The sequence below is a fragment of the Sphaeramia orbicularis genome, chromosome 15 (assembly GCF_902148855.1).
Source record: "Sphaeramia orbicularis chromosome 15, fSphaOr1.1, whole genome shotgun sequence".
NCBI classification, from domain to species: Eukaryota; Metazoa; Chordata; class Actinopteri; order Kurtiformes; family Apogonidae; genus Sphaeramia; species Sphaeramia orbicularis.
Genome location: NC_043971.1, coordinates 20,368,809 through 20,388,711, shown reverse-complemented (window position 1 = coordinate 20,388,711; position 19,903 = coordinate 20,368,809). Strand labels below are relative to the sequence as shown.

The 19,903-nt window shown below is 35.4% G+C and overlaps 1 long non-coding RNA gene across 1 annotated transcript in view; it reads left to right on the top strand.

The window, feature by feature from the left end:
• The window catches only part of LOC115433715 (uncharacterized), a 36,886-nt gene that overhangs the window by 4,418 nt on the left and 12,565 nt on the right, over window positions 1-19,903 (top strand). The window contains exon 2 of the long non-coding RNA XR_003937409.1: window positions 15,080-15,203. This is a non-coding gene — a long non-coding RNA (uncharacterized LOC115433715). The remainder of the gene's footprint in view (window positions 1-15,079; window positions 15,204-19,903) is intronic.

Here is a 19,903-nt window from a genome sequence, read left to right as displayed (position 1 = left end):
GACATGATGAACTCTGAAGCTGAAACTGAAACACTGTGGTACTGTTCATCTTTCAAATGTTCATTGTGGTCAGTTTAGGATGCTGCAGCTTTTTCATAATTCACAGTTTGAGTTATTGTTTGTTCAGTATTAATTATCAGCCTTGTAAATACAAGCTGGACTGACTGTACATATCCTGACCAAGGAAAATAAAATTCTCATTTTTTGCAGTAATCTACACCAGGCTTTTCTGCCTCCGTCCCTAATAATATACATTATATAGACTAAATGCGGTCTAAAATTAACGTTTATTTACAACATAGTATAGCAAACTATTACATGATCAAAAACAAATAAATTTTAGCAAAAAAAAAAAAAAAAGTCTCCATTTTGAATGTCTGGAGTTGCCAGACATTTGTGATGTTAAAATGGGGTCACGAGCCAAAAAAGGTTGGGAACCTCTGCTGCAGACCATATGAAACAACAGTGATCGTGCCCATTGTCTCCTGACGTGCTAGGCTGCTTCCTGTCCCTGTCCCTGGTAAGTGCTTAGCAACGTGAATTAAATCAGTCCCTCCTGACTTTAAAAAAGGACATTTTAAAGAAAATGGATTTTTAATGTCGAGATGGAACTATTCCTCAACGTCTCAGTTTTGCAGAACCGCTCAGATATACACACAGACAGACACACAGACACTCTGAGACCTTCCACTATTATGATATAGATAAAATAAATTCATATAGATAAGAGAACATAGCTCACATTAATCTAGTCACTGCAAAATGGATTAAATGCACAAAACACATGATTCCACTTCCACTATTATGGTTAGCTAGCAGAATCCCCAACTTATGTATGCTTCACGTTAATGTGGAATTTTAAGCTGGAAGTGCTTCGGTGACATACAATTTGAGTGAATTGTACAAAAACAAATTCTAACAGTGGTCCACAAAGGCAATAATAATGTGTTTTGCTGCTTCCTTATTTGCATTTGTTCTCCATTGTAACAAAAAGCATACAGTCTTATGGTAAACAGACTGTCAACATTTGGACTGCTGACATTCAAGACTGCAAACACTTGTCGTATTTGTAAAGGTTGTAGCTCTCCACAGTTGTCTTATCAGTAGACTGTACTTTTCGCTGCCGTTTTTTGATGTAAAACATGAAACCTTCCACTCAGTTGTGAATGTTGCTGCCATTTTAAGGTGACACTTTGAATACAAGATTACTAGACTACCTGAATTACTTACATTGGATGTTTTGATGATTTCCTGGCTGGATCATTTGCATTATTTTGCTGTTTTATTGAACATCATTAAAATGTCATTTCATTGATGTTTCTTGGAAGGTAAACCTGAAGGTGAGACTTGAAAATATGATATTCATTTACAATTCCAATTCTCTCAAAATCTATCTGGTTGGTAGTGATAGTGGTGGTGGTTTTTGTAAACCAGATGCCAACATTCCCTTTAAGGCGGTGATGTTAGAGGAAGAATATTTTAACCTTTAAGAGGTGCTGAAATGTGTAGACCTGGCTCTCATCCATATGCCATGAATCTCAGCAATCAGCCCTGAAGCATTTCTTGGGTCACTCCAGGTTTGCATGCAAACTCACTAGAGGCATTAGATAACATTTTGCTAAATGACACCAGCCCTATTACTGATGGTGGCATGTACATAATGTGCAAAAAGAGACCTGACAACTGGATACCTGCACATACAACCCCAGTCCCCCAAACAATGTTGTAACACTGTGTAAAATGTACATAAAAACAGCGAAGAATGATTTGAAAATCTCATAAACCTATATTGCAGTGTTTTTCAACCTTGGGGTTGGGACCCCACATAGGGTGCCCTGGAATTCAAATGGGGTCGCCTGAAATTTCTAGTAATTGATAAAGATAAAAATAAAAAAAACTTATTAAAAAAATAGATGGTGAGTTGAGAGGCAATCACAATACATAAAAGACATGACAAACTGAAGCTGAAACTAAAGCACTGTGGTACTGTTTATCTTTCAAATCTTTCAGATGTTCATTGTGGTCAGTTTAAGATGCTGCAGCTCTTTCATAATTTATAGTTTGAGTTCTTGTTTTTTTTTTCAGTTTTAATTTGCAGCCTTGTAAATACAAGCTCGACTGACTGCACATATCCTAAAATTCTCACTTTGTGCAGTAATCTCAACCTGGCTTTTCTGCCTTCATCCATAATAAAATACATTATATAGCCTAAATGTCATCTAAAATTAACATTTATTTTCAACATAGTATTACAAACTATTACATGATCAAAAACAAATTAATTTTAGCAAAAAAAAAGTCTCCGTTTTGAATGTCTGGGGTCGTCAGGAATTTGTGATGTTAAAATGGGGTCATGAGCCAAAAATGGTTGGAAACCACTGGAATTATGTTCCCAGTAAGGCAAGGAAAACATATAAAATGTTTAAGCTGAGAAAATGTATCATTAAAAAAGGTAATTTTGTATTTGAGGAGCATCATGTCTCAAAAAAGTTGGGATATAAGCAACAAAAGACCAGGGATGAAAAAAAAAAAAAAAACAATGGGAAGAATATGGACCAAATAATCATGTCAACCAGTCTGTGGAAAAGTGCAAATTCTGGAATAATGAGAGAATAATACTTCTCAGCACAAAATTGGGAGGACTTTGAATGTCTCATCACACAGGGTACATAATATAAGAAAGATTCTGTTTATATGGAGACATCTCTGTTTACAAGGAAAAGCAGTGTTGAACCCCATGGTCTTTGGACCATCTGAAACCATGGGGATAAAATGAGGCATGATTCTGTAATGGAAATCACTGCATGAGCTCATGAACATTCACAGAAATCATAAACTGTGAACACAATATTCTGTGCCATTCAAAAACACAAGTTAAAGCTCTATCATACAAAGAAAAGGCCATTTGTGGACATGAGTCAGAAGCACTTTCACTGTCTCTGGGCCAAAGATATTTTAAAATGGACTGAGGTAAAGTGGAAAACTGTTCTGTGGTCCGAGGCATTAAAATGTGAAAGCAATTCATGAAAGTAAAATCATGGATGTCACATCTTCAAAAGAGGACAAAAGAGCAGCGGGACCATCAGCCCTTAGCTCAAAACCATGCGTCTCTGATGTTATAGGGGTGCATTAGGGCATTAGTGATGGACCATCGCTGCTAAAAGGTATATAAGAAAGTTTCAAGCAACTGATGCTCCAAGCTTCCTCCTAAGACCCAGCTATGGGTTTTCTGTCCACATTTGTGGACAAGAGTTTCACAACTTAATACAAAAAGGACATTCCATAAAAATTTAAAAAACTGCATCTGAAAAAACTGTTGCATCATGATGTTTGCAATATAGGCACTTATTTAATAAAAAACAAAAAAAAAGCATGTACTTTGCTGACATTTCCTGGGTCTACCACATACTGTATCTATTACAACAGCCTAGCTTCATATTAACTGGTCAGCCTGAACTTTCACCTCTGGAAAACATGTGGTTATAATCAGTGGTGGAGTCCAGGGTATACGGCGCTACTTATTTCTCAGACAGTATTGCATATGCCCACCTCTAAATCCAACCGATGCGCATTATTCAGTAGTATCTGAGCCAAATTACCCATTTTTTCTCCTCAGATGGTGAAGCCATGACCCGCCCTACTCTGCCTCTAATTGGCTAACTGCCTTCACTGTTTACATTGGTTAACTTTAGGCATGAGGACTGATGAGTAGGGCGGGTCATGCCGAGTAAAATACTGCTAACTAGTGCTGGCCACCTCTGAAGCCTAATTGGACACCTCAGGTGCCAGTGCCACCCCAGTTGATTGACAGGTCACTGCATATCTCATTGAAAGATGCGCGATTATTGGAAATGCGAGAAAGGCAGAATAAATATTTTCCAAGTGAGTGACACATCAAGACAACCTACTTCCATGGAATACATAATTCTGAGGTAAGTTTTAAGGTGGTTTCCGAATGAGTCACTGTTTAAACTACTGGTCATGTGACTGCACATTTAAAGAAGAAGAGATTTTGTCACCAATAGTTAAACTGTGCGAGTCGGCTAACGTTATGAAAGGCTAACATTAGCCTACGTTTGTCTCATGTTGAATACATTTCCATTCATGCAGCTGCTTGTGTGACCAGTAAAACCAACAAACTGCTCCTGATCAAGTCGTGATAATTTTATAATAGTGAGCAAATACTACTGATGGATTTTTGGGTAAAGTAAATAGAGTAATCTGACATACAACACTACAAAGATGGCACTGTGATTAGATAGTTGCCAGAGAATAAACAACTGTAATGCCCAGAAGTTTAAAAAAAATTATGCTGAAGAAATGTAAGGTTTAACAGTGGAATAAATCACAGGGAATTCATGTATGCGTTAAAAATATATTGACAGTGTGCACCCAAATAACTATTTACATTATATTTGCAGAATTATTATTTACACATTTAATTATTTTCATTTGTTGTATACAAGCAGCTAAAATAATCTATTGAATGTGCCTTTCTAAATCACTTACATTTACTGATTTAAGTACTGTTAGCTCCTGATTGGTTTGTTCGGTCATGTGAGGTGATGTTTTTCAGGAAGTGTGTTGGGGCAGTAATTATGGTATGTGAAAAGTAAAGCACTGCTTTAAGAAGAAATCCTGCTGTCTCCATCCTGCTGTCTCATCTTATAAAGAATGAACCATTAACCACCAATGAAACCTTATATTACACTACTATAAACAGCTTTGAAAATATTGGCAAAGATCCAATAACATTTAATCATAAACATTTGACATTTAAGATTTTTTTGGAGTGTTGTCTATATTTTTACATACGCATAACATCAGAATAACTGCGTTGTGACCGAAATAGCAAAATGTCTAAAAAGTAACTTATCCGTTTCCATATGTTTTTGACAAAGCCACATGGAGCTGCTTGAAAAGGGCCCGAAAGCCAAATGTGGCCCTGGACCCACAGGTTGCCCACCCCTGGTATAGATGAAGCATAACAGCCTTAATTAAGCATCCCTTTTATTTTTAATTGCTTTGCTATAATACGACCACTTTTAATGATGGAACCGTAAGATGAGCTTCCCCTGTTTTAAAGACCAGCTCATCCACTGGTCTGGATGGGGGGGGTTACTTTGGCGTGTTACACCGGGCTTGGACAAACAAACTCTATATTATTACGACCATTCCCCCCTCAGCTGCTTCAAGTTAATGCACGTGTTTATTTGAATGACTGTGAAAATATCCATCCATATAAGACGAAAACAGGTTGTACGCTGCATCAGAGATTACATTTATTAAATACTGAGGAAATATTTTTACAACATTCTTGTTGCTGTCAATCAAATTTGTTTTTAAAGAAACAAGTGCAAACATATAAACACTTCACTTAAAACATTTTTCTCTCCTATCAATTATTAAATCAACTTAATTAAATGTACTCCACACATGCAGAGTTCTTCCTTTAGTACATGTTCGATTGGATGATTTCTTATGACTGAGACAAATTTAGGAAATTAAATCTGTCACCACTGTCATAACATCATAACAATAGAAAAGCATTTATGCACAAAACAAGATATTGGATTTGATATAATGGCAATGTTCTCAAATATTAATTTTACTGATTATCTTAAAAAATAAACTATATCTATGCATAATATTGTCTGAAACTGTGCGTGATATGTAACAGGAATATGAAGCCACTGTGTCCCTTTAATGTGACTGAAACACCTCTGGTAGTTCTTCAGTGCTCCACCTGAAAAGAACATGAACAACAAGATATGTGTACCATTGTGTGTCTGTGTCTTGAATCTGGGTGTGTATAGATTAAGTAACGTATGCACCGACTCTCAGGGAGTTTCTTTTCCCGAAGCTGTGTCGTTGTGAGTCATCTTTTGTGACACCCAATCCCTCCTCCATGACGTCATCGTGCTCACCTCCTCAGGGTGTTCTCCTGCTGGCAAGTCCGAGCAAGTGACATGCCATCGACAAGTCCTTCAAAACAGTTAAAAAAGATGAGAATGATAGACAGGCAAGAATGACAAGCATGAAAAACTGGCAAACTGCAACATGACACTTTATTATCAGCAACAACAGCAGTATGTGAATTAATTTAATGATAACCCGACTTTCCTTTAGGTGTGTGGGGTTTATTTACCTGCAGAAATCCTGTCATCAGGCTGGATTTTCTATTTTCACTTTGTTTTTTTTCTGTTCAGGATGTTGCTAGGTGTTGATCTTTAGGCAGATATTCTATACTTCCAATGAATAGCAACATTGTGCAGCACACATGAGCCAAACAACAAAAAAACAAAGCAAATCTAGTTCATTCTATTCGTATTTACTGTACTAGTCACAGATTTATTATCCATGTTTACACAGAAAGTACAACATTCCCTAGTTGACTGTTGCAGTTATTTATGTTGTTTCTAACTTCATGGTCTCTTCGCCATCGGTTGCGGGTCTTGGATTTATCTGTACTGTTTCCTTTTATCTGTTTTTCTTTTGTTACCTCCACCGGGAGGTATTGTGATCACTTCGCTTTGTGTGTTTGTTTGCATGTTTGTTTGTTTGTTAGCAACTTTAAGGGAAAACTATTACAACCATCTTAACCAAATTGTACCCACAGATAGGCCTAGGCCCTGGGACCAACCCATTAAATTTTGGGCCAAGTAGGCCAAAGTTCAAGGTCAAAGCAAGATCACAAAATCTCAAATTTTCCTATCTCTAATCATTGAGCAATTTTCGAAAATTCATAAAAAATTCAAAACGACTCTGATTCGCCTCCAATTTAATACACCTGTAGCTGATAACAATATCTTGTATCTGGCACAAAATTGTCCACATCCACTGTGGAATGTGTACTCTGTGGACATTTCAATTTAACATTAAAAATCCCATTTACAACATTTTTCATTATAACTCAACAAATATTGATTGGAATTTAATATAATTTGACATACACATGACTGGTACCAAGCTTCAACTTGTTCTGCTGTATGGAACAACCTTGAAACTGTTTAATTTAAAAAGAAATAGTCAATCCACACATGCACACCGTTCGGGGTGCTTGGTGGAGGTTTGCGTTCTCTGAACACTTGTGCTGTTTTGTCTTTGTCTTTGTCTGTTGGGGCCTCTTGCCAGGTCATCATTGTAAATGAGAAGCTGTTCTCAATTGATTTTACCTGGTAAAATAAAGTACTAATAAACTAATAATAATGAAAGTGCAGCCACTACTAACCATTTAAGAGTTTACAAACATTACTTTTTTTTTCGTCTTTTTTTTTTTTTTTTTTTTTTTAAATTTCATTAGATTCAGTTTATTGCAGTGGTTTCCAACCTTTTTTGGCTCGTGACCCCATTTTAACATCACAAATTTGTGGCGACCCCAGACATTCAAAACGGAGACTTTTTTTTTGCTAAAATTTATTTGTTTTTGATCATGTAATAGTTTGCTATATTATGTTGCAAATAAACGTTAATTTTAGATGACATTTAGGCTATATAATGTATTTTATTATAGACGGAGGCAGAAAAGCCAGGTTGAGATTGTTGCACAAAGTGAGAATTTTATTTTCCTTGGTCAGGATATGTACAGTCAGTCCAGCTTGGATTTACAAGGCTGCAAAAAAAACAATAACTCAAACTATGAATTATGAAAGAGCTGCAGCCTCTTAAACCGACCACAGTGAACATTTTAAAGATAAATAGTACCACAGTGCTTCAGTTTCCGCTTCAGTCATGTCTTTTATGTATTGTGATTGTCTCTCTCAACTCACAGTATATATTTTATTAGTAATTTTTCAAAAATTTTTATCAATTACCAGAAATTTCAGGCGACCCCATTTGAACTCCAGGCGACCCCACGTGGGATCCCGACCCCAAGGCTGAAAAACATTGGTTTGTTGTCACTGCACAAATACTCAACAATGAAATGCTGTTTAGCATTCAGTCTGGTGTTCAAAGTAGAAAAACATTTAAAAGTTGGAGAATAAAGTGATGAGTTTCTCAAAGAATTTAATCAATACCCCCATTTACTTCACCCATCCAGCCACAAATATAACAAAAGAAGAAAAAGTTGGTTAAAAAAAAAGATGTTTTCATGTTTTTTTATTAGAAAAATCACAATTATGGATTTACAATGTGTTGCCACAGAATTTATTTTTTCATTATTTACAGTCTTTTAACTCTCAAGGCCATTAAAGCAGCTTTGTGGTTCTCTGTCCCGTACATTCCTCATGTAACCTAATGATTGAATCGATCACAAAGAGGATGAGATGTGATCATTTTACTATTGATCAGTTTGGATTCCTCTCAGTGCGACTAAAAATACAATGTAATCAGACACTGTAGGGGTTCTAGTGAATAGAGAAGGTATTTCTAATCTGACGTTCCTTTAGTAATAAGAAGAACAGTCCAGTTACTCTTATTACCAGTGGAATGTAAGGGTCCAAGTACAGCAAACACAGCCAGCATTGTACACTTCTGTCTGCAAGACACAACTCTTATCAAAACACAGAGGCACTTCAGCCTGTCACCTGTTTAACAGACCTGTCAATCACAGGCAGAGGGAGGTGCTTCATTCCTGTAGAGTTCTGTGATGGCATGGGTCGGTGTGTTTGTGCCTAAGAACAGAAATCCTGTGAATGTTCAGAAAGTGTGTTTTTATTTTACTATTTAAATGTTTTTTTTTTCTGGATAAAGCTTGCTTGCTTTTGACCCCAATAAAAGGTGACTAAATAATACCTTGTAGATTCATCAACACGTCGCAAATGTTTTCTTCTCGTAGAAAGGGCAGTTGAAAAGTGCTGAGAAAATGGTAAATGCTGTTTACACATTTTCAGTCCTGGCCTTCTGCTAAATGAAAAAGAAAAGCAACTCCCACCACATACTTAACCATTCATCACCATTCAGCATCAAGCTGAAAAAGACGGTGTAAAGGAGTGATATTTTGCTTTTATTTTTTTTTTTAAATTGAAATCACGCATTTTACAACATTTCCCTGTGGTCTACATAAACTGTAAATGCTCTGCTTGGGTCTGAACTCTTCATTAACCCTTTCATGCAATTATGAGAACCTTGGTCAAAATATTTGTGTGTTTTTATTCCAGTTTAGGCATGAAAAAACCATGTGATTCAGTTTTTTTTTTTTTTTTTTAAGAGTTACAAAACTGTCCACTCAGCCGGACCCCATGCATTTAATTTTTGAAGCAAAGAAACATGTATTTAAAACCTAATATCAGAAAGTCATATGGAAAAGTATGAATTAAAAACATTTTTAATGCTGCTAATCGGATGTTTTCCTACATTTTAACGTACTCTAATATTAGTTATTATTCATTTCATGGAGATAATATGCAAAAAAAAAAAAAAAAAAATGTTTTGTTCGTTGATTTACACTTAAACATGTTACTCTAGATCAGGTTTATCTAGAACAGCATAGTTACAGTAACGGTATGAAATGCACTGTATGGGATGATGCATAAGTGTTTACTGTGTTGGCTGATATGGAACTAAAACAATAAAACCCATGAATATACAAGAGAACAGCTGGAGAAGAACTGTCCACTGTAGTGACCAGTATGCATGAAAGGGTTAATTCAACTCCACAGGTCCATCTTCAACCCTGTTTCCAAGTAATGACACTAGAAAGGTCGTTTTGAGCGCTGGCCCTTTAAATGCACATGAGCCATTTCCCACCCCACACCCTCCAGGTTGTTGGCTGTGCCGATCTGTCCCGTTCAACCAACAACTGAACATTTTAGTTAATTGGCTCAAAGTTTGGACATATTTTCAGTATGGACTACAACCGCTGCTGCTGATAAACAATTATGTCATACTCGGAGAAATGTTTGTTGGATGTCTTGACCTTATATGTGCAAATGTCGTGATGTAACTAGTTATAGACGTAACAAATTAACCAGGAAATCCACTCAGTTTTTGCCAAAATTAATATAAAGATAGGTTCGCAGCACCTGGAGGGTTCAAATTCAAATTTTTGGAACTATTAGGGTCCAAATACACAAATAAATGTACCAAAGATTAATAAAAGTGGGTTTAGCAAAAATATGACCCCTTTAAAACCATAACCCATGGCTTATGAGACCAATATACAGGTATTAGACTTTATTTAAAAAGGGGACAGTCTAGTAGTTTTCGTGGTTTATCATGTGGATCAAATAGTCTTTACCTTAACTGTAAAAATTGTCACAAGTGAAGGGAAGATGATGTTTTTGATCAGTTTTTCATTGCAAATATTCAGTGTATAATTTAAATTATTGCTGCCAAAATGTTGGAACTCAACTATCTTTTTGTTTGCTTAGTAAAGAAATGCCATATGTCTGAACCAGAGATGTTGTAATTTGTGAGTGTGTGATCACAGCTGGACCCGGTTCCTGTTGACATCCCCCCCCCCCCCCATTTTGCAACTGTGAGCCCATTGTAATTTAAAAAACACCTAATAACTCCAAAAGTATTGGTCGTATCCATAAGCTGTTTAGGCCAGTCTGATCCTTGACCCAAAATATGTAAGTACTGCAAAAGGCAAAGGCTAGATCTGTCCAGTTTATCAGTTATAAAGAAGACACACATACACACACACAGAGGCCACTTGGCTTTTATAATATAGCTAGACTATAGGTATCAATTAATACATCATTATTGAACAAAAATAAAAATGTAGTGTAAATGTAGATCAGATTCTTTAGGCCTTGCTGGCTCTGATGGCCCATCACAAAAGTTTACACTGTGTTAAATATGACTTTTAATCGTCACAATATATATATATTTTCTAATATACAGTCGCTGAAAAAATTATTAGACCATCAAAAGTCATGACAGTGGTTATGCAATCAAGTACTAACTACTGTGTGTATCATGTGACTAAAACAGACAGAAAAGAAAACATGGAATGCCTAAAAGCACTGTTTTTGTCAGTACAATGCCATAGATATTGATGTAAGAACTGAAGTGATTTTGGTTATTATCAAGAAAACCATAGAAAATGTCTAGATATCAACTCTTAAATTAAACTCTTGTGAGCTATTTTTGTTATTATCATTATATTTGTCCAAACAAATGTACAGTCTACTCTCGTTATACCGCCAACTTCTGTTCACGGCCAAATTGGCGGTATAGCGAAAATGGCGTTACAACGGGTTGCGTCCATAATGTGCATGTCTTTACTATATGATGTCTATGCTGCCTCCGTTAACCCGTTCTAATTGCGTTTCTAAATAAATCTTGATTCTGTTATGTTGTAAGGGATCATTTAAAGTGGGGAAACATTTTAAGCATTATTATACCGTGTCGGGAAATGACACCCCATCATCTTGAGGCTTTGGCTTAATCCCACATCCTCTTCCCGACATTCTGACCTACTGAGTGTTCTGCGATAAATGAACGGTGGCCGTTCTGTAGACCTACTCGTAGCTTGTCGCGATCAGCGTCTGGCGTGTTTGTTTCAGTGCATTGTTAAAATTTATGTGTACTCGATAGCAATCACGGTGGCGGTATAACGGTCAGGAAATCAATGGTATAAGTGTTGTTTGTGCATGGAACTGGGCTGGCGGATGGCGATAGGTGGAAATGGCGGTAGCTAATGGAATAATGCATTGGGGATTTTTGTGCAATGGTTTTGGTTGGCGGTGAGCGAAAATGGCGGTATAACGGCGGGCGGTTTATCGAGAGTAGACTGTACCTTTAGTTGTACCAGGTACTAACATGAACAAGAAATTGAAGAAAACAAGGGTGGTCTAATATTTTTTCCCTGACTGTATGTTATACCCTTCAATAAACCAGTCAAAACACCAACATACTTCAGTGCTCTACCTATTTTTCCTGCTTCATCTTTGACAGATACCCATCAGAGACAGAGGAAGTAACTGGTTACGGAATCTGAATTTTAAATTTACTCTTCATTATAATTCATAGCTTCATCTTCATCTCATCATTGTAATCAGCGCTCCAGCTGAGCTTATACATTAATAACAGACTTAAGTGAAGGCGAGGCCAAAGTTGCTTGAAAATTACAGGTTACACATCATACTCTTATATGCATACATATGCCAGAACACAGGACTTGTTTAACAAGTTTATTTCAGATGGTAGCTCATGTTGTGTTTGAAGGTCTATAATTTAAAGAACAAGGAAGTAATGCATTTTAAAACGCTACAGTGATGAGTCATTATGGTATGTAAACTGCATCTGCACTTGCAAATAAGATTACATGCGGGCAAACAGATAATCAGGTGTGTAAAACTGGACAGCTCATTCATGATTTGCATAAATCATTAAACAGGCAACTCTTTGATCAGTGTTAGATTAAGGTGACATTCTATATATGCATGCATCAGCTGCAATACTCAAACTACTGGGTGGTTTTTTTATCACTTTATCACAGATTTATTACCGGTGATAACAATAGCACTCACCATTGTGAATTGTATTCCAAATTGAGTGGCCCTTGTTTCTCTTGAAGGTGAGATAAATACTAGACTTTATGTATTTATGAAGTGGTTTTTGATCTTATCTGTTAATATGGGTGCCCATAAAACCCGCTCAAATTATTTTATTACGATGCAAATGCTCCTGTTTTTACTGACCTTGGAAAATGGAGTTTTACTCATTGTGCAGCTGCAACATGGAACAGCAGCAGGAACTTACAACTGTATTCATTTAAGATAATTTAGATTTCTTTTTAAATACATTTTACGAATAACTGTTTGTGTTTTAACTAATTACCCGTCCCCCGGTTTGTTGTTTTTTTCTTTGTTAACATTCTAGTAGCAAACCCATTGGTTGAATTCATACCAAATTGAGTTCATAGACTGCCAGTGACCCAGAATGGATCTCATTACATTTTGGGAACAGTAGGTCAAAGTTCAAATTCTTAATGAATTTTTGAAATATTCCCATTTACTTATAATGGGTGAAATATGTCCAAGGGGTGGGGTTTGTTGTGCCTGGTACCACTTGTTGAAATGAGTTTTGCTTTTATCACCACTGATTATCCATGTTCTGAGTGTAATAATGTTTTAGTTGGATTCGTTAGTTGTTTTGTCTCCATAATTGACTGTCTTTATCTAAACTATTTTTCATGTGCTCTCGGTAATATTGCAAATAAGGCCTCAATATAAAAATAGAGATTATGATTATTATAGAGATTAAACAAATGTCATATAATGTTGTGAAAAAAATCCTTTGCATTTCTATTATTGAATGCATTTTTTTACTAACAATATAAACAGTGTTAAAACAACATTGCTTAAAGGAGCAATTTGTAATATTTCCTCTTTAAAAATTCATATATTCATAAATTATCTGATGATATCTATATTCTATAGCAGAGATGTTCAGTAAGCAAAACTAATGAAGCCAAGCAACTGTCGATCTGTCTCATTATACACATTGATAAGATTTGAAGGTGAATAAACAGAGTCGATGTACGTCACTCTGGAATTTCACTGACATCGTGCTTCCCTGCTATGGGAGCCTCTGTTCACTGAGTAAAACACATTTTTCCTGATGGACAGCTCTATTGCAGATGTTGTTAATAATGGATGAATCACAAACCACTGACCTCATGAAAGCAATCCAAAAACCAATGGGTGACCATGAACCATGTCTGACATCCAATGCATGGCTGTTTCTCAAAGTCAAGGATCTTCCGTAATATTCACCTCCTGCATGAACCAGATGAGCCCTTTCCCCCAATCAATACACTCATGAGTTACTCTAGGGACAGCTGATAAGGTCCGGTCTCCAGTTCAGTAGTTCAATAATGCATAGCCATACAACACTAGTGTTTACAAGAAAACTGATGAATATATTTATGAGGACAATAATAAAGGTAATGCACTGTTTATGTATTCTGCTGTTTTACAGAACACATAAACATTCCTTACACATACTTCATATTTTTCAGTTGCATATGATGTTATTCATATGATTTACTGTTATTTAACCCATAAAGACTCAAACCTCCACAAGACGACCAAAAGCATCTACTGACCTAAAATGTTCAATACCTGTTGATTCACTAATCCAGTGTTTTTCAACCTTGGGGTCCGGACCCCTAGTAATTGATAAAAAAGTTAAATTAAAAAAAAAAAAAAAAAAAAAAAAAAAAAAAAAAAAATATATATATATATATATATATATATATATATATATATATATATATATATATATATATATATATATATAGCTACTGACAAGAAATATATGGTGAATTGAGAGAGACAATCACAATACATAAAAGACATGCCAAACTCTGAAGCTGAAACTGAAGCACTGCGCTACTGTTTATCTTTCAAATGTTCACTGTGGTCGGTTTAAGATGCTGCAGCTCTTTCATAATTCATAGTTTGAGTTATTGTTTTTTTTTGCAGCCTTGTAAATCCAAGCTGGACTGACTGTACATATCCTGACCAAGAAAATAAAATTCTCACTTTGTGCAACAATCTCAACCTGGCTTTTCTGCCTCTGTCTATAATAAAATACATTATATAGCCTAAATGTCATCTAAAATTAACGTTTATTTGCAACATAATATAGCAAACTATTACATGATCAAAAACAAAGAAATTTTAGCAAAAAAAAAGTCTCTGTTTTGAATGTCTGGGGTCGCCAGAAATTTGTGACACTAAAATGGGGTCACAAGCCAAAAAGGGTTGGGAATCACTGCACTTATCCTATCAGTACATGTAAATAATTTGTGTAAAATGCAGTTTGTCATCTTTTCATAGTCATCTGATATGACCCATTTGGACATTCAGAGGCTCCATAGTTACTGTGGAAACACTGTCATCTTATACAATATTGATTCACCAGTAAAACCCATGGAGTTAGATCAGTGATAGTGGATGGAGACAGTGGGTTTATGTTCATTTAATGATATATTCTGCTTTAAAAGTCACTATTTCTTTAGTTTCCTCTATTTCTGACACAATAACACCCAAATTTAATCTGAGCTTTTATGAAAATCTACATGATCAGTGAATCATAATTCAGAAAAAACCTGATTTTTACTCACAAAATAAAAAATACAGTGGATAATATTATAATAAATGGTGATAAATCATTTCAGAAAATACCTGTTGATCCACTAATCCAATCAGTCCATGTAAATAATTGGTGTAAAATGCAGTTTGTCATCTTTGCATGGTCATCAGATATGACCCACTCGGATGTTCAGAGGCCCCTTAGTGAATGTGGAATACTTCTACAGCATTAGTCGCTTTTCCATTGACCCTCAAATTGTGCAAATATAACTTGCACATAAAAATTTCCCCAATGGAAAAATGACAATTTCGCCAAAACTCTCATTTTTCAGTTAAAAGTTTTTGGCAAGAGGTGGTTTTTCGGGCGTAGTGCAATTGATATATCACACGAAACTGCAACGGACAGACCTTTTTCTGCAACTAGTCAAGTGATTTAAAAAAAAACAACAGATATTGATGGACGTTACACCACACAAAGAAGAAGAGTTTAAAAAAAAAAAAACATGGTGCGGTATGTGTGGACACACCACGAACCTGAATCATTTTTTAATTTAGTACGAGATAGAGGGGTAATATATAATAATAATAATAATAATAATAATGAATATATCTGTAAATCAACATGATGTTTACATTTGTCACTATGTTTATGGAATGACTTCTCGTGTCATCTTGCAATAATGAATAAACAAATCATCGCATTTGTGATTTAATAGAAAAACCGACATTATGCACTTCTGTTTTTTTTTACATTTAGTAAATATCGGTAAAGTTTTGGTCATACTTCCAATGGACAAGTGACTATTGATTCACTAGTAAAACCTATGGAGTTTAATAAAAAACAGAGGATGAACACACTAGTTTTTATGTTCAGTTAATATTAACTTTGCTTAAAAAGTCACTTTTTCTTCAGTTTTCTTTTTTGATGAAATAACCTTTGAATAAACTCTGAGTTTTCATAAACATCTAAATTAAATATAATAACTTAAATAGAGGAAAACACATGGTTCAAAGTGAAAAATGCAAAATACAGAGGATAATATTACAATAAATGGTGATAAATCACTTAGGAAAGGTTAAATAGACAGAAAATTTCATTTGGGAACTGCGGCAAAAGTAGCACTGGGTCTTTATGGGTTAATACTGGAGTTCTGTACATTCTTTAAATCATTGTAATAATTATTTATCATATTACTGTATTTTCTTATGATTTGAAGGCTTTCTACAGAAACCCCCTTGAAAATTCTCCATAGGAAGACTTCGTCCTTGGTAGAATCCCAGACTTTGAATCAGTCCTCTGGTGAAATCTTTATGTTAATGACTCCTTGTAGCAGCTTTTCCTGACTCGACTGTAAGAAACACCCTATAGCTGTAGTGATCACAGTCAGCTGAAGATGGGTTTCCTGTTCTTGTCCCTTTAGGAGAAGAACTGCACTGAGACAAATGAACGTGATCCTATTTTACAACAGATTCTTTTATCCCTTCTCCCTAAAGTAAATATTGAAACAATTTTCCACAAGACCAGAAAGTTTCAAATATTCTGACAAGATGACTTTTTTTTTTTCTTTCAGAAGCACTGATCTAAAAAAACTGACTTTGTTTGAGCTGTTTCAGTGAGCAGCAGCAAAAGAATTTCATTTAAAGTAGGTAGAAATAGATGAGAAAATTACAATAACATTTTAATAATTAAAATTGAAACATATTAATTGATTTCAATTCAAGTAGTGTGTAATTATTCCATTTAAATCTTACTACTTCCATTTATCCACACAGCTTCTAAAACTTTCTTAAAAGATTGAAAATGCCTTACACCACAACATACAGCACATTTTTGTTATTCAAGGTCTTCCCAGTCCTGCTGTTTGTTATATATACACATTTGGTACAGATTGAATCAGCAGGACTAATGGACTATTCTGCTCTGATTATATGTTTTAGTGTTACTACAACAACTACAGTAAATATGTGCCAACACTGCTAGCGTGCTATTAAACCAACATGATATTTAATGGTATTATTTTGATCTCACTCACATGCTACATGATGAAACAATACAGAAATACAGAGGGAGTGCATTAATACTGATCAGCTTAACCCATAAAGACCCAAACATCCACCACCGAAAAAAAACAAAAAAAGCATCTACTGATCTAAAATGTTTAATAGCTATTGATCCATTAATCCTATCAATCCATGTAAATAATTGGTGTAAAATGCAGTTTCTCATCTTTTCATGGTTGTCAGATATAACCCATTTGGACGTTCAGAGGCTCCGTGGTTACCGTGGAAACACCGTCATCTTCTACAACTTTGATTCACCAGTAAAACCCATGGAGTTGGATCAATGACAGTGGATGGAGACACTGTTCAGTTAATGATATATTTTGCTTTAAAAGTCACTATTTCTTCAGTTTCCTCTATTCTAACATAATAACCCTCAACTTTAATGTGAGCTTTTATGAACATTAACACGATCAGTGAACAGTGTTGGGAATAACTAACGCCGTTATTGTTTTCCCGTAACAGGTAATCTAATGAATTACTATTTGAAACGTTAGAACACCGTTACTGTTATCGGCAGTGAAATGTGGTGCATTACTATGCACTGATATCTAACAGTTGTTATCCGTCCTGGCTCGCTCAGCCAGGCACGAGATGTGTGACGTTTGCGGACGAGTCGAGTCTTTTGAACGGTTCTTTTCAGTGAACGATACGAATCGATTCCCTGCGAGCTGTTTGTTTACGAGTCGTTCTTATATTCAAATTGCCCACACTGCCTTCATGCTTCACCTGTGTGCCCCATGAGTCTAAGTTGTCCACGCTGCCTTCACCTGAACGACCAATGACATCTATGAGTTTGAGCTGTCCGCAGCACACCCCATTCACTTGAACGCAGCTATGTGTGAAGCTAATTTAGGGGAGGAGTCCGACTGATTGGACTGAAGACACTTACTGCTGTATCAGGGAGGAGCGACTGAAAAAAGTGGAGATGCGGGATTAACTTGAGGAGCATCTTCTTCCTATAAATGCAGATATGCACTTATGTGGCGGAAAAGCCAGGCCCTAGTGGACCCCAGCCTCACCAAAGTCATGGCATTCAGTACCTGTCTGCTGTTCTACTCTGTGAAACTGGCCTGTGAAACACGGTCAAAAATCAGTTTCCTTTTACATGTTTGAAGGTTTTTCAAAAAAAAGAAACGCAATAATTACTTTCCCTGGTAACTAATTACATTTATGAAGGAGTAATTCTGTTACTAATTCAATTACTTTTTTTGGGGAAAGTAACTAGTAACTATAATTAATTACTTTTAAAAATAATTTGCCCAACACTGTCAGTGAATTATATTTCCAAAAATACCTGATTTTTACTGACAAAATAAAAAATACTGATAATATTATAATAAATGGTGATAAATCACTTCAAAAAGGTTAGATATAGAGAAAAAATCATTTGGAAACTGCCCCAAAAGTAGCACTGAGTCTTTGTGGGTTAAGCCATTTGACAATGAGCACAGACACCATAACTTCCAAGTAAAATACAGCCCTCCTCTGTTAGTAGTAGGTGTTAGTTTTTCTCAAACTTACAAATATTCTAAATACAATCTTTATTTAATCCTTTAAAAAGCTTTCGGTAGATCTATCCCTACAGTTTATTTTTTTAGTAGTGAATAATATATGACGGTTGAGACCAAAAAATGTGCAAACTATGATAAATTTCTCTGAAAATGTAAAATGTGAATATAAAATATGAATCTATAATGAATACATTCATATATTTACACATCTTGACATTCCTCCAGGGATTACTGAACTTCATTTGAATTAGAAATAAAAGAGTAATTGCTATAGCTCATCTTATCATTATATGAGCAAATGCCAGTATTTTTAATGCATTGTAGGTTACAAAGATCGCCAATGTGATCATGTTTACAATGCAGAGTTCTTCACCCTTGCAGTCCCATTATAATATAAGTATAAAATATGTCAAACACAGACTGGTCATTACAGTGTATATTCATTCTCACATGCTGTAGTGTCAAGAGGCAGAGTTATGTAATTGTACTAGTACCTCATGGAAATTCTTCAGGGTCGGATAAGTTCAGATTTATTCACGATATAAACTAATTTTTTATGTCAAGCAGCTGCGTATTCTACGAGTACACATCCAGCAATGTAATGCAATCAAATCCAATGCAAAACAAATCAGAACAAACATAAAAAATATAGAAACGCATATCATGAATACCTAACACTAAACACATAATAGAGATACACAGTATTAATTGAGAGAAGAGAGCAAAACTTTTTCATTTTGGCAGTTTTGTTTGTAATATGTCATAAAATTATCATATAAATTTATTAAAATACTTGCAGAGCTACATGTCAAAATCAAATTGCAGTTATATAACAGTTAAAATATAGAAATGAACATTTTGCTTTTCCTCTCAAAGTCTTTTCACATTTGTTTTTTCACTGAAGAAATCACAAATGACCATATTTATTTACATTTTTTATTGTGTCAGTTCCCTATTTGAGCTCCGAACAACCAGTCATCTGGGTCGATGAGTGTTTTAGAGCCAGCTATGAGATTCAATTGCTTGGAGCTTTTGTGAGAAGCAACAACAAAACAGCCTTTGTCTGAAAGACTGTGCTCAAATATTATTTTGTGTGTCTGAATTTAGAACAAGCTTGCAGCAAATAACAGAGAAACATCATTGTCCCCCTTTGTCCACACAACCTTCATTTTTACAAAATATCTCCTTACAAACTAGAATGCAAAAAGGACTATAATCCAAAACAAACGCTCAGACTAACAGCAAAAACCAATAACTTAACTCAAAGGGTTGATTCAGGGTTTTGAAGTCATTTTGATCACAGCTCTGTTCATCTTCCAAATGGATCAGTGTTGA